Source organism: Schistocerca americana, chromosome 4, assembly GCF_021461395.2.
Source record: "Schistocerca americana isolate TAMUIC-IGC-003095 chromosome 4, iqSchAmer2.1, whole genome shotgun sequence".
Classification (NCBI taxonomy): domain Eukaryota; kingdom Metazoa; phylum Arthropoda; class Insecta; order Orthoptera; family Acrididae; genus Schistocerca; species Schistocerca americana.
In genome coordinates, this window is record NC_060122.1 from 33,700,688 (window position 1) to 33,713,633 (window position 12,946).

A 12,946-nucleotide genomic window follows, 5' to 3' on the forward strand; every position below is an offset into this window, starting at 1 on the left:
CATCGTCGACTTGAAGGTCCACAAGTTACAGTAAACCTTCCGATGTCCATCGGAATCTATTACTGGAATCCCAGGAAGGAATCAAAACACAGACAGTTGGAACCATTACTGTCCCGAACAGAAGTCAGCATGGTGCCTCTTGCGTTCAATTCCGACGCAAATTCTATGTTTCATCGTCAAGTTGAAGCTCCAAAGGTTACAGTAAACCTTCCCACGTCCATCCGAGTCTATTACTGGAATCCCAGGAAAGAATCAAAGCACAGACAGTTAGAAGCAATACTCTCCCGGACAGAATTCGGCATGGTGCCTGTTGTATTCAATTCCGACGCAATTTCTGTGTTTCATCGTCAAGTTGATGGTCCACAGATTACAGCAAACCTTCCCATGTCCATCGGAATCTATTACTGGAATCCCAGGAATGAATCAAAGCACAGACGATTAGAAGCATTACTCTCCCGGAGAGAAGTCGGCATGGTGCCTGGTGTATTCAATTCCGACGCAATTTCTGTGTTTCATCGACAAGTTGAAGGTCCACAGGTTACACTAAACCTTCCCATGTCCGTCGGAATCTATTACTGGAATCCCAGGAATGAATCAAAGCACAGACAGTTAGAAGCATTGCTCTCTCGGAGAGAAGTCGGCATGGTGCCCGGTGTATTCAATTCCGACGCAATTTCTGTGTTGCATCGTAAAGTTGAAGGTCAAAATGTTACAGAAATACCTTCCCATGTCCATCGGAATCTATTACTGGAATCCCAGGAAAGAATCAAAGCACAGACAGTTAGAAGCACTACTCTCCAGGGCAGAATCCGGCACAGTGCCTGTTGTATTCAATTCCGACGCAATTTCTGTGTTTCATCGTCAATTTGAAGGTCCACAGGTTACAGTAACCCTTCCGATGTCCATTGGAAACTATTAGTGGAATCCCAGGAAGGAATCAAAACACAGACAGTTGGAAGCATTACACTCCCGGAGAGAAGTCGGAATGGTGCCTGTTGTATTCATTTCCGACACAATTTCTGTATTTCATCTTTGAGTTGAAGGTCCGCAGGTTACAATAAACCTTCCCATGTCCATCGGAATCTATTACTGGAATCCCGGGAAAGAATCAAAGCACAGACAGATAGAAACATCATTCTTACGGACAGAAGTCGGCATGGTGCCTGTTGTATTCAATTCCAACGCAATGTCTGTGTTTTATCGTCAAGTTGAAGTTCCACAGGTTACAGTAAACCTTCCCATGTCCATCGGGATCTATTATTGGAATCCCAGGAATGAATCAAAGCACAGACAGTTAGAAGCATTAGTGTCCCGGAGAGAAGCCGGCATGGTGCCTGGTGTATTCAATTCACACGCAATTTCTGTGTTTCATCGTCAAGTTGAAGGTCCACTGGTTACAGTTAACCTTCCCATGTCCGTTGTAGTCTATTACTGCGATCCAAGGAAAGAATCAAAGCATAGACAGTTAGAAACATAACTCTCCCGGACAGAAGTCGGCATGGTGCCTGTTGTATTCAATTCCGACGCAATTTCTGTGTTTCATCATCACGTTGAAGGTAAACAGGTTACAGTAAACCTTCCCATGTCCATCGGAATCTATTACTGGATTCCAATGAAAGAATCAAAGCACAGACAGTTAGAAGCATTAGTCTCACGGACAGAAGTCGGCATGGTGCCAGTTGTATTCTATTCCGACGCAATTTCTGTGTTTCAACGTCAAGTTGAAGGTCCACAAGTTGCAGTAACCCTTCCCATGTCCATCGGAATCTATTACTTGAATCCCAGGAAAGAATCAAAGCACAGACAGTTTGAAGCATTACTCTCCCGGATAGAAGGCGGAATGGCGCCTGTTGGATTAATTTCCGACGCAATTTCTGTGTTTCATCGTCAAGTTGATGGTCCACAGCTTACAGTAAACTTTCCAATGTCCATCGGAATCTATTAATGGAATCCCAGGAAAGAATCAAAGCACAGACAGTTAGAAGCTTTACTCTCCCGGAGAGAGGTAGGCATAGTGCCTGTTGTATACAATTCCGACGCAATGTCTGTATTTCATCGTCGAGTTGAAGGTCCACAGGTTACCGTAAACCTTCCCATGTCCATCGGAATCTATTACTGGAATCCCAGGAAAACATCAAATTACAGACAGTTGGAAGCATTACTCTCGCGGAGAGAAGTCGGCATGGTGCCTGTTGTATTCAATTCCGGCGCAATTTCTGTGTTTCATCGTCAAGTTGAAGGTCCACAGGTTACAGTAAACTTTCGCAAGTCCATCGGAATCTATTATTGGAATCCCAGGAAAGACTCAAAGCATGGACAGTTAGAAGCATTACTCTCCCGGAGGGAAGTCGGCGTGGTGCCTGTTGTTTTCAATTTCGTCACAATTTCTGTGTTTCATCGTCAAGTTGAAGGTCCGCAGGTTACAGTAACCCTTCCCATGTCCATCGGAATCAATTACTACAATCCCAGGAAAGAGGCAAAGCACAGACAGTTAGAAGCATTACTCTCCTGGAAAGAAGTCAGCATGGTGCCTATTGTAATCAATTCCGACGCAATTTATTTGCTTCATCGTCAAGTTGAAGGTCCACAGGTTACAGTAAACCTTCCCATGTTAATTCGAATCTATTACTGGAATCCCAGGAAAGAATCAAAGCACAGACAGTTACAAGAATAACTCTCCCGGACAGAAGTCGGCATGGTGCCTGTTGTATTCAATTCCGACGAAATTTCTGTGTTACATCGTCAAGGTGAAGGTCCACAGGTTACAGTAAACCTTCCGATGTCCATTGGAATTTATAACTGGAATCCCAGGAGGGAATCAAAACACAGACATTTGGAAGTATTACTCTTCCGGAGAGAAGTCGGCATGGTGCCTGTTGCATTCAATTCCGACGCAATTTCTGTCTTTCATCGTCAAGTTGAAGGTCCGCAGGTTACAGTAAAGCTTCCCATGTCCATCGGACCCTATTACTGGAAACCCAGGAAAGAATCAAAGCACAGACAGTTAGAATCCTTACTCCCCAGAGAGAAGTCGGCATGGTGAATGTGTTATTCAATTCCGACGCAGTTTCTGTGTTACATCGTGAAGTTGAAGGTCCACAGGATACAGTAAACCTTCCCATGTCCATCGGAATCTATTACTGGATTCCCAGGAAGAAATCAAAACACAGACAGTTGGAAGCATTGCTCTCCCGGAGAGAAGTCGGCATGGTGCATGTGGCATTCAATTTCGACGCAATTTCTATGTTTCATCGTCAACTTGAAGATCCAAAGGTTACAGTAAACCTTACCATGTCCATCGGAGTATATTACTGGAATCCCAGGAGAGAATCAAATTCTGACAGATAGAAGCATTACTCTCCCGGACAGAAGTCAGCATGGTGCCTCTTGTGATCAATTCTGACGCAATTTCTGTGTTTCATCGTCACGTTGAAGGTCCACAGGTTACAGTAATTCTTCCCATGTCAATCCGAATCTATTACTGGAATAACAGGAAAGAATCAAAGCACAGACAGTTACAAGAATAACTCTCCCGGACAGAAGTCGGCATTGTGCCTGTTGTATTCAATTCCGACGAATTTTCTGTGTTTCACCGTCAAGTTGATGGTCCACAGGTTACAGTAAATTTTCCGATGTGCATTAGAATCTGTTACTGGAATCCCAGGAAGGAATCAAAACACAGACATTTTTAAGCATTACTCTCCCGGAGAGAAGTCGGCATGGTGCCTGTTGTATTCAATTCGGACGCAAATTCTGTGTTTCATCGTCATGTTGAAGGTCGACAGGTTATAGTAAACCTTCCCATGTCCATCAGAATCTATTACTGGATACCAATGAAAGAATCAAAGCACAGACAGTTAGAAGCATTAGTCTCCCGGAGAGAAGTCGGCATGGTGCCTCTTGTATTCAATTCCGACGCAATTTCTGTGTTACATCGTAAAGTTCATGGCCCACAGATTACAGTACACCTTCCAATGTCCATCGGAATCCATTACTGGAATCCCAGGAAGGAATCAAATCACAGACAGTTAGAAGCATTACTCTCCCGGACAGAAGTCGGCATGGTGCCTGTTGTATTTAATTCCGACGAAATTTCTGTGTTTCATCGCCAAGTTGAAGGTCCACAGGTTACAGTAACCCTTGCCATGTCCATCGGAATCTATTACTGGAATCCCAGGAAAGAATCAAAGCACAGACAGTTAGAAGCGTTACTCTCCCGGACAGAATGCGGAATAGTGCCTGTTGGACTAAATTCCGACGCAATTTCTGGGTTTCATCGTCAAGTTGAAGGTCCACAGGTTACAGTAAACCTTCCCATGTCCATCGGAATCTATTACTGGAATCCCATTAAAGAATCAAAGTACATACAGATAGAAGCATTACTCTCCCGGACAGAAGTCGGCATGGTACCAGTTGTATTCAATTTCGACACAATTTCTGCGCTTCATCGTCAAGTTGAAGGTCCACAGGTTACAGTATACCTACCCATGTCCATCGGAATCAATTACTGGAATCCCAGGAAAGAGGCAAAGCACAGACAGTTAGATGCATTACTCTCACGGAGTGAAGGCGGCAAGGTGCCTGTTGTATTCAATTCCGACGACATCTCTGTGTTTCATCGTCGAGGTGAAGGTCCACAGGCTTTAGTAAACCTTCCGATGTCCATTGGAATCTATTACTGGAATCCCTGGAAGAAATCAAAACACAGACATTTGGAAGCATTACTCTCCCGGAGAGAAGTCGGCATGGTGCATGTGGCATTCAATTTCGGCGCAATTTCTATGTTTCATCGTCAACTTGAAGGACCAAAGGTTACAGTAAACTTTACCATGTCCATCGGAGTATATTACTGGAATCCCAGGAAAGAATCAAAGCACAGACAGTTAGTAGCATTACTCTCCTGGAAAGAAGTCAGCATGGTGCCTGTTGTAATCAATTCCGACGAAATCTCTGTGTTTCATCGTCAAGTTGAAGGTCCACAGGTTACAGTAAACCTTCCGATGTCCATTAGAATCTGTTACTGGAATCCCAGGATGGAATCAAAACACAGACATTTGGAAGCATTACTCTCCCGGAGAGAAGTCGGCATGGTGCCTGTTGTATTCAATTCCGACGCAATTTCTGTGTTTCATCGTCAAGTTGAAGGGTAACAAGTTACAGTAAACCTTCCCATGTCATTTGAATCTATTTCTGGAATCGCAGGAAAGAATCAAAGCAGAGACAATTAGTAGCATTACTCTCCCGGAGAGAAATCGGCATGGTGCCTGTTGTATTCAATTCCGACGCAATTTCTGTGTTTCATCGTCAAGTTGAAGGTCCACAGGTTACAGTAAACTTTCGCAAGTCCATCGGAATCTATTATTGGATTCCCAGGAAAGACTCAAAGCATGGACAGTTAGAAGCATTACTCTCCCGGAGAGAAGTCGGCATGGTGCCTGTTGTATTCAATTTCGACACAATTTCTGTGTTTCATCGTCAAGTTGAAGGTCCACAGGTTACAGTAAACCTTCCCATGTCCATCGGAATCAATTACTAAAATCCCAGGAAAGAGGCAAAGCACAGACAGTTAGAAGCATTACTCTCCTGGAAAGAAGTCAGCATGGTGCCTGTTGTAATCAATTCCGACGCAATTTATTTGCTTCATCGTCAAGTTGAAGGTCCACAGGTTACAGTAAACCTTCCCATGTTAATTCGAATCTATTACTGGAATCCCAGGAAAGAATCAAAGCACAGACAGTTACAAGAATAACTCTCCCGGACAGAAATCGCCATGGTGCCTGTTGTATTCAATTCCGACGAAATTTCTGTGTTACATCGTCAAGGTGAAGGTCCACAGGTTACAGTAAACCTTCCGATGTCCATTGGAATTTATTACTGGAATCCCAGGAGGGAATCAAAACACAGACATTTGGAAGTATTACTCTCCCGGAGAGAAGTCGGCATGGTGCCTGTTGCATTCAATTCCGACGCAATTTCTGTGTTTCATCGTCAAGTTGAAGGTCCACAGGTTACAGTAAACCTTCCCATGTCCATCGGACTCTATTACTGGAAACCCAGGAAAGAATCAAAGCACAGACAGTTAGAATCCATACTCTTCCAGAGAGAAGTCGGCATGGTGAATGTTTTATTCAATTCCGACGCAGTTTCTGTGTTACATCGTGAAGTTGAAGGTCCACAGGTTACAGTAAACCTTCCCATGTCCATCAGAATCTATTACTGGATTCCCAGGAAAGAGTCAAAGCACAGACAGTTAGAAGCATTACTCGCCCAGAGAGAAGTCGGCATGGTGCCTGTGTTATTCAATTCCAACGCAATTTCGGTGTTTCATCGTCAAATTCAAGGTCCAAAGGTTACAGTAAACCTTCCCATGTCCATCAGAGTCTATTACTGGAATCCCAGGAAGGAATCAAAATACTGACAGTTAGAAGCACTACTCTCCCGGACAGAGTCGGCATGGTGCCTGTTGTATTCAATTCCGACGAAATTTCTGTGTTTCATCGTCGAGTTGAAGGTCCATAGGTTACAGTAAACCTTCCCATGTCCATCGGAATCTATTACTGGAATCCCAGGAAAGAATCAAAGCACAAACTGTTAGATGCATTACTGTCCCTCAGAGAAGTCGTCATGCTGAATGTTGTATTGAATTCCGACGCAATTTCTGTGTTTCATCGTCAAGTTGAAGGTCCACAGGTTACAGTAAACCTTCCCATGTCCATCGGAATCTATTACTGGAATACCAGGAAAGAATCAAAGCACAGACAGATATAAGCATTACTCTCCCGGACAGAAGTCGGTATGGTGCCTGTTGTATTCAATTCCGACGCAATTTATTTGTTTCATCGTCAAGCTGAAGGTCCACAGCTAACAGTAAACCTACCCATGTCCATCGGAATCTATTACTGGAATCCCAGGAAAGAAACAAAGCACAAACAGTTAGATGCATTACTCTCCCTCATAGATGTCGTCATGGTGAATGTTGTATTAAATTCCGACGCAATTTCTGTGTTTCATCGTCACGTTGAAGGTCCGAAGGTTACAGTAAACCTTCCGATGTCCATCGGAATCTATTACTGGAATCCCACGAAAGAGTCAAAGCACAGACGGTTTGAAGCATTACGCTTCCGGAGAGAAATCGGCATTGTGCCTGTTGTATTCAATTCCCACGCAATTTCTGTGTTTCATCGTCAAGTTGTAGGTCCGCAGGTTACAGTAAACCTTCCCATGTCCATCGGAATCTATTACTGGAATCCCAGGTAGGAATCAAAACACAGACATTTGGAAGCATTACTCTAGCGGAGAGAAGTCGGCGTGGTGCTTGTTGCATTCAATTCCGACGCAATTTCTGTGTGTCATCGTCAAGCTGAAGGTCCACAGCTAACAGTAAACCTACCCATGTCCATCGGAATCTAATACTGGAATCCCAGGAAAGAATCAAAGCACAGACAGTTAGAAGCATTACTCTTCCGGACAGAAGTCGGCAAGGTGCCTGTTGTATTCAATTCCGACGCAATTTATTTGTTTCATCGTCACGTTGAAGGTCCACAGGTTACAGTAAACCTTCCCATGTCCATCGGAATCTCTTGCTGGAATCCCAGGAATGTATCAAAGCACAGACAGTTAGAAGCATTACTCTACCGGATAGAAGTCGGCATGGTGCCTGGTGTATTCAATTCCGTCGCAATTTCTGTGGTTTATCGTCACGTTGATGGTCCACAGGTTACAGTAAACCATCCCATGTCCATCGAAATCAATTACTGGAAACCCAGGAAAGAGGCAAAGCACAGACAGTTAGAAGCATTACTCTCCCGGAGGGAAGTCGGCATGGTGCCTGTTGCATTCAATTTTGACGCAATTTCTATTCTTCATCGTCAAGTTGTAGGTCCGAAGGTTACAGTGAACCTTCCCATGTCCATCGGAGTCTATTTCTGGAATCCCAGGAAGGAGTCAAAGCACAGACAGTTAGAAGCATTACGCTCCCGGAGAGAAATCGGCATTGTGCCTGTTGTCTTCAATTTCGACGCTATTTCTGTGTTTCATCGTCGACTTGAAGGTCCACAAGTTACAGTAAACCTTCCGATGTCCATCGGAATCTATTACTGGAATCCCAGGAAGGAATAGAAACACAGACAGTTGGAACCATTACTGTCCCGAACAGAAGTCAGCATGGTGCCTCTTGCGTTCAATTCCGACGCAAATTCTATGTTTCATCGTCAAGTTGAAGCTCCAAAGGTTACAGTAAACCTTCCCACGTCCATCCGAGTCTATTACTGGAATCCCAGGAAAGAATCAAAGCACAGACAGTTAGAAGCAATACTCTCCCGGACAGAATTCGGCATGGTGCCTGTTGTATTCAATTCCGACGCAATTTCTGTGTTTCATCGTCAAGTTGATGGTCCACAGATTACAGCAAACCTTCCCATGTCCATCGGAATCTATTACTGGAATCCCAGGAATGAATCAAAGCACAGACAGTTAGAAGCATTACTCTCCCGGAGAGAAGTCGGCATGGTGCCTGGTGTATTCAATTCCGACGCAATTTCTGTGTTTCATCGACAAGTTGAAGGTCCACAGGTTACACTAAACCTTCCCATGTCCGTCGGAATCTATTACTGGAATCCCAGGAATGAATCAAAGCACAGACAGTTAGAAGCATTGCTCTCTCGGAGAGAAGTCGGCATGGTGCCCGGTGTATTCAATTCCGACGCAATTTCTGTGTTGCATCGTAAAGTTGAAGGTCAAAATGTTACAGAAATACCTTCCCATGTCCATCGGAATCTATTACTGGAATCCCAGGAAAGAATCAAAGCACAGACAGTTAGAAGCACTACTCTCCAGGGCAGAATCCGGCACAGTGCCTGTTGTATTCAATTCCGACGCAATTTCTGTGTTTCATCGTCAATTTGAAGGTCCACAGGTTACAGTAACCCTTCCGATGTCCATTGGAAACTATTAGTGGAATCCCAGGAAGGAATCAAAACACAGACAGTTGGAAGCATTACACTCCCGGAGAGAAGTCGGAATGGTGCCTGTTGTATTCAATTCCGACACAATTTCTGTATTTCATCTTTGAGTTGAAGGTCCGCAGGTTACAATAAACCTTCCCATGTCCATCGGAATCTATTACTGGAATCCCGGGAAAGAATCAAAGCACAGACAGATAGAAACATCATTCTCCCGGACAGAAGTCGGCATGGTGCCTGTTGTATTCAATTCCAACGCAATGTCTGTGTTTTATCGTCAAGTTGAAGTTCCACAGGTTACAGTAAACCTTCCCATGTCCATCGGGATCTATTATTGGAATCCCAGGAATGAATCAAAGCACAGACAGTTAGAAGCATTAGTGTCCCGGAGAGAAGCCGGCATGGTGCCTGGTGTATTCAATTCACACGCAATTTCTGTGTTTCATCGTCAAGTTGAAGGTCCACTGGTTACAGTTAACCTTCCCATGTCCGTTGTAGTCTATTACTGCGATCCAAGGAAAGAATCAAAACATAGACAGTTAGAAACATAACTCTCCCGGACAGAAGTCGGCATGGTGCCTGTTGTATTCAATTCCGACGCAATTTCTGTGTTTCATCATCACGTTGAAGGTAAACAGGTTACAGTAAACCTTCCCATGTCCATCGGAATCTATTACTGGATTCCAATGAAAGAATCAAAGCACAGACAGTTAGAAGCATTAGTCTCACGGACAGAAGTCGGCATGGTGCCAGTTGTATTCTATTCCGACGCAATTTCTGTGTTTCAACGTCAAGTTGAAGGTCCACAAGTTGCAGTAACCCTTCCCATGTCCATCGGAATCTATTACTTGAATCCCAGGAAAGAATCAAAGCACAGACAGTTTGAAGCATTACTCTCCCGGATAGAAGGCGGAATGGCGCCTGTTGGATTAATTTCCGACGCAATTTCTGTGTTTCATCGTCAAGTTGATGGTCCACAGCTTACAGTAAACTTTCCAATGTCCATCGGAATCTATTAATGGAATCCCAGGAAAGAATCAAAGCACAAACAGTTAGATGCATTACTCTCCCTCAAAGACGTCGACATGGTGAATGTTGTATTCAATTCCGACGCAATTTCTGTGTTTCTTCGTCAAGTTGAAGCTCCACAGGTTACAGTAGACTTTCCCATGTCCATCGGAATCTATTACTGGAATCCCAGGAAAGAGTCAAAGCACAGACAGTAAGAAGAATTACTCTCCCAGAGGGACGTCGGCATGGTGCCTGTTGTATTCAATTCCGCGCGCAATTTCTGTGATTCATCGTCAAGTTTAAGGTCCACAGGTTACATTATACCTTCCCATGTCCATCGGAATCTATTACTGGAATCCCAGGAAAGAATCAAAGCACAGACAGTTAGAAGCATTACTCTCCCGGACAGAAGTCGGTATGGTGAATGTTGTATTCAATTCCGACGCAATTTCTGTGTTTCTTCGTCAATTTGAAGGTCCACAGGTTACAGTAAACCTTCCCATGTCCATCGGAATCTATAACTGGAATCCCAGGAAGAAATCAAAGCACAGACAGTTGGAACCATTACTCTCCCGGAGGGAAGTCGGCATGGTGCCTGTTGCATTCAGTTTCGACGCAATTTCTACGTTTCATCGTCAAGTTGAAGGTCCAAAGGTTACAGTAAACCTTCCCATGTCCATCGGAGTCTATTACTGGAATCCTAGGAAAGAATCAAAATACTGAAAGTTATGAAGCATTACTCTCCCGGGCAAGAAGTCGGTATGGTGAATGTTAAATTCAATTCCGACGCAATTTCTGTATTTCTTCGTCAAGTTGAAGGTCCACAGGTTACAGTGAACCTTCCCATGTCCATCGGAATTTACCACTGGAATCCCAGGAAGAAATCAAAACACAGACAGTTGGAAGCATTACTCTCCCGGAGGGAAGTCGGCATGGTGCCTGTTGCAATCAATTCCGACGCAATTTCTGTATTTCATCGTCAAGTTGAAGGTGCACAGCTCACAGTAAACCTACCCATGTACATCGGAATCTATTACTGGAGTCCCAGGAAGGAATCAAAACACAGACATTTGGAATCATTACTCTCCCGGAGAGAAGTCGGCATGGTGCCTGTTGCATTCAATTCCGACGCAATTTCTGTGTTTCATCGTAAAGTTGAAGGTCCAAAGGTTGCAGTAAACCTTCCCATGTCCATTGGAGTGTATTACTGGAATCCCAGTTAAGAACCAAAATACTGACAGTTAGAAGCATTACTTTCCCGGACAGAAGTCGGCATGGTGCCTGTTGTATTCGATTCCGACGCAATTTCTGTGTTTCATCGTCAAGTTGAAGGTCCACAGGTTACAGCAAACCTTCCCACGTCCATCGGAAACTATTACTGGAATCCCAGGGAAGAATCAAAGCACAGACAGTTAGTAGCATTACTCTCCCGGACAGAAGTCGCCATTGTGCCTGTTGTATTCAATTCCGACGCAGTTTCTGTGTTTCATCGTCAAGTTGAATGTCCACAGGTCACAGTAAACCTTCTCATGTCTGTCGGAATGTATTACTGGAATCCCAGGAATGAATCAAAGCACAGACAGTTAGAAGCATTGCTCTCCCGGAAAGAAGTCGGCATGGTGCCTGGTGTATTCAATTCCGACGCAATATCTGTGTTTCATCGTCACGTTGAAGGTACACAGGTTGCAGTAAACCTTCCCATGGCCATTGTAATCAATTACTGGAATCCCAGGAATGAATCAAATCACAGACAGTTAGAAACATGGCTCTCCCGGAGAGAAGTCGGCATGGTGCCTGGTGTATTCAATTCCGACGCAATTTCTGTGTTTCATCGTCAAGTTGAAGGTCCACAGGTTACAGTAAACCGTCCCATGTCCATCGGAATCAATTACTGGAATCCCAGGAAAGAGGCAAAGCACAGACAGTTAGAAGCATTACCCGCACGGAGAGAAGTTGTCATGGTGCCTGTTGTATTCAATTCCGACGAAATTTCTGTGTTTCAACATCGAGTTGAAGGTCCACAGGTTACAGTAAACCTTCCCATGTCCATCGGAATCTATTACTGGAATTCCAGGAAGAAATCAGAGCACAGACAGTTGGAAGCATTACTCTCCCGGAGGGAAGTCGGCATGGTGCCTGTTGCATTCAATTTCGACGCAATTTATATGTTTCATCGTCAAGTTGAAGTTCCAAAGGTTACAGTAAACCTTCCCATGACCATCGGAGTCTATTACTGGAATCCCAGGAAAGAATCAAAATACTGACAGTTAGAAGCATTACTCTCCCGGACAGAAGTCAGCATGGTGCCTCTTGTATTAAATTCCGACGAATTTTCTGTGTTTCATCGTGAAGATGAAGTTCCAGAGGTTACAGTAGGCCTTCCGATGTCCATCGGAATCTATTACTGGAATCCCAGGTAGGAATCAAAACACAGACATTTGGAAACATTACTCTTAACGTAGAGAAGTCGGCGTGGTGCCTGTTGCATTCAATTCCGACGCAATTTCTTTGTTTCATCGTCAAGCTGAAGGTCCACAGCTTACAGTAAACCTTCCCATGTCCATCGGAATCTATTACTGGAATCCCAGGAAAGAAACAAAGCACAAACAGTTAGAAGCATAACTCTCCCTCAGAGAAGACGGCATGGTGAATGTTGTATTCAATTCCGACGCAATTTCTGTGTTTCATCGTCCAGTTGAAGGTCCACAGCTTACAGCAAACCTTCCGATGTCCATCGGAATCTATTACTGGAATCCCAGGAATGAGTCAAAGCACAGACAGTTAGAAGCATTACGCTCCCTTAGAGAAATCGGCATTGTGCCTGTTGTATTCAATTTCGACGCAATTTCTGTGTTTCATCGTCGAGTTGAAGGTCCACAAGTTACAGTACACCTTCCGAAGGCCAACGGAATCTATTACTGAAATCCCAGGAAGGAATCAAAACACATACAGTTGGAAGCATTACTCTCCCGGAC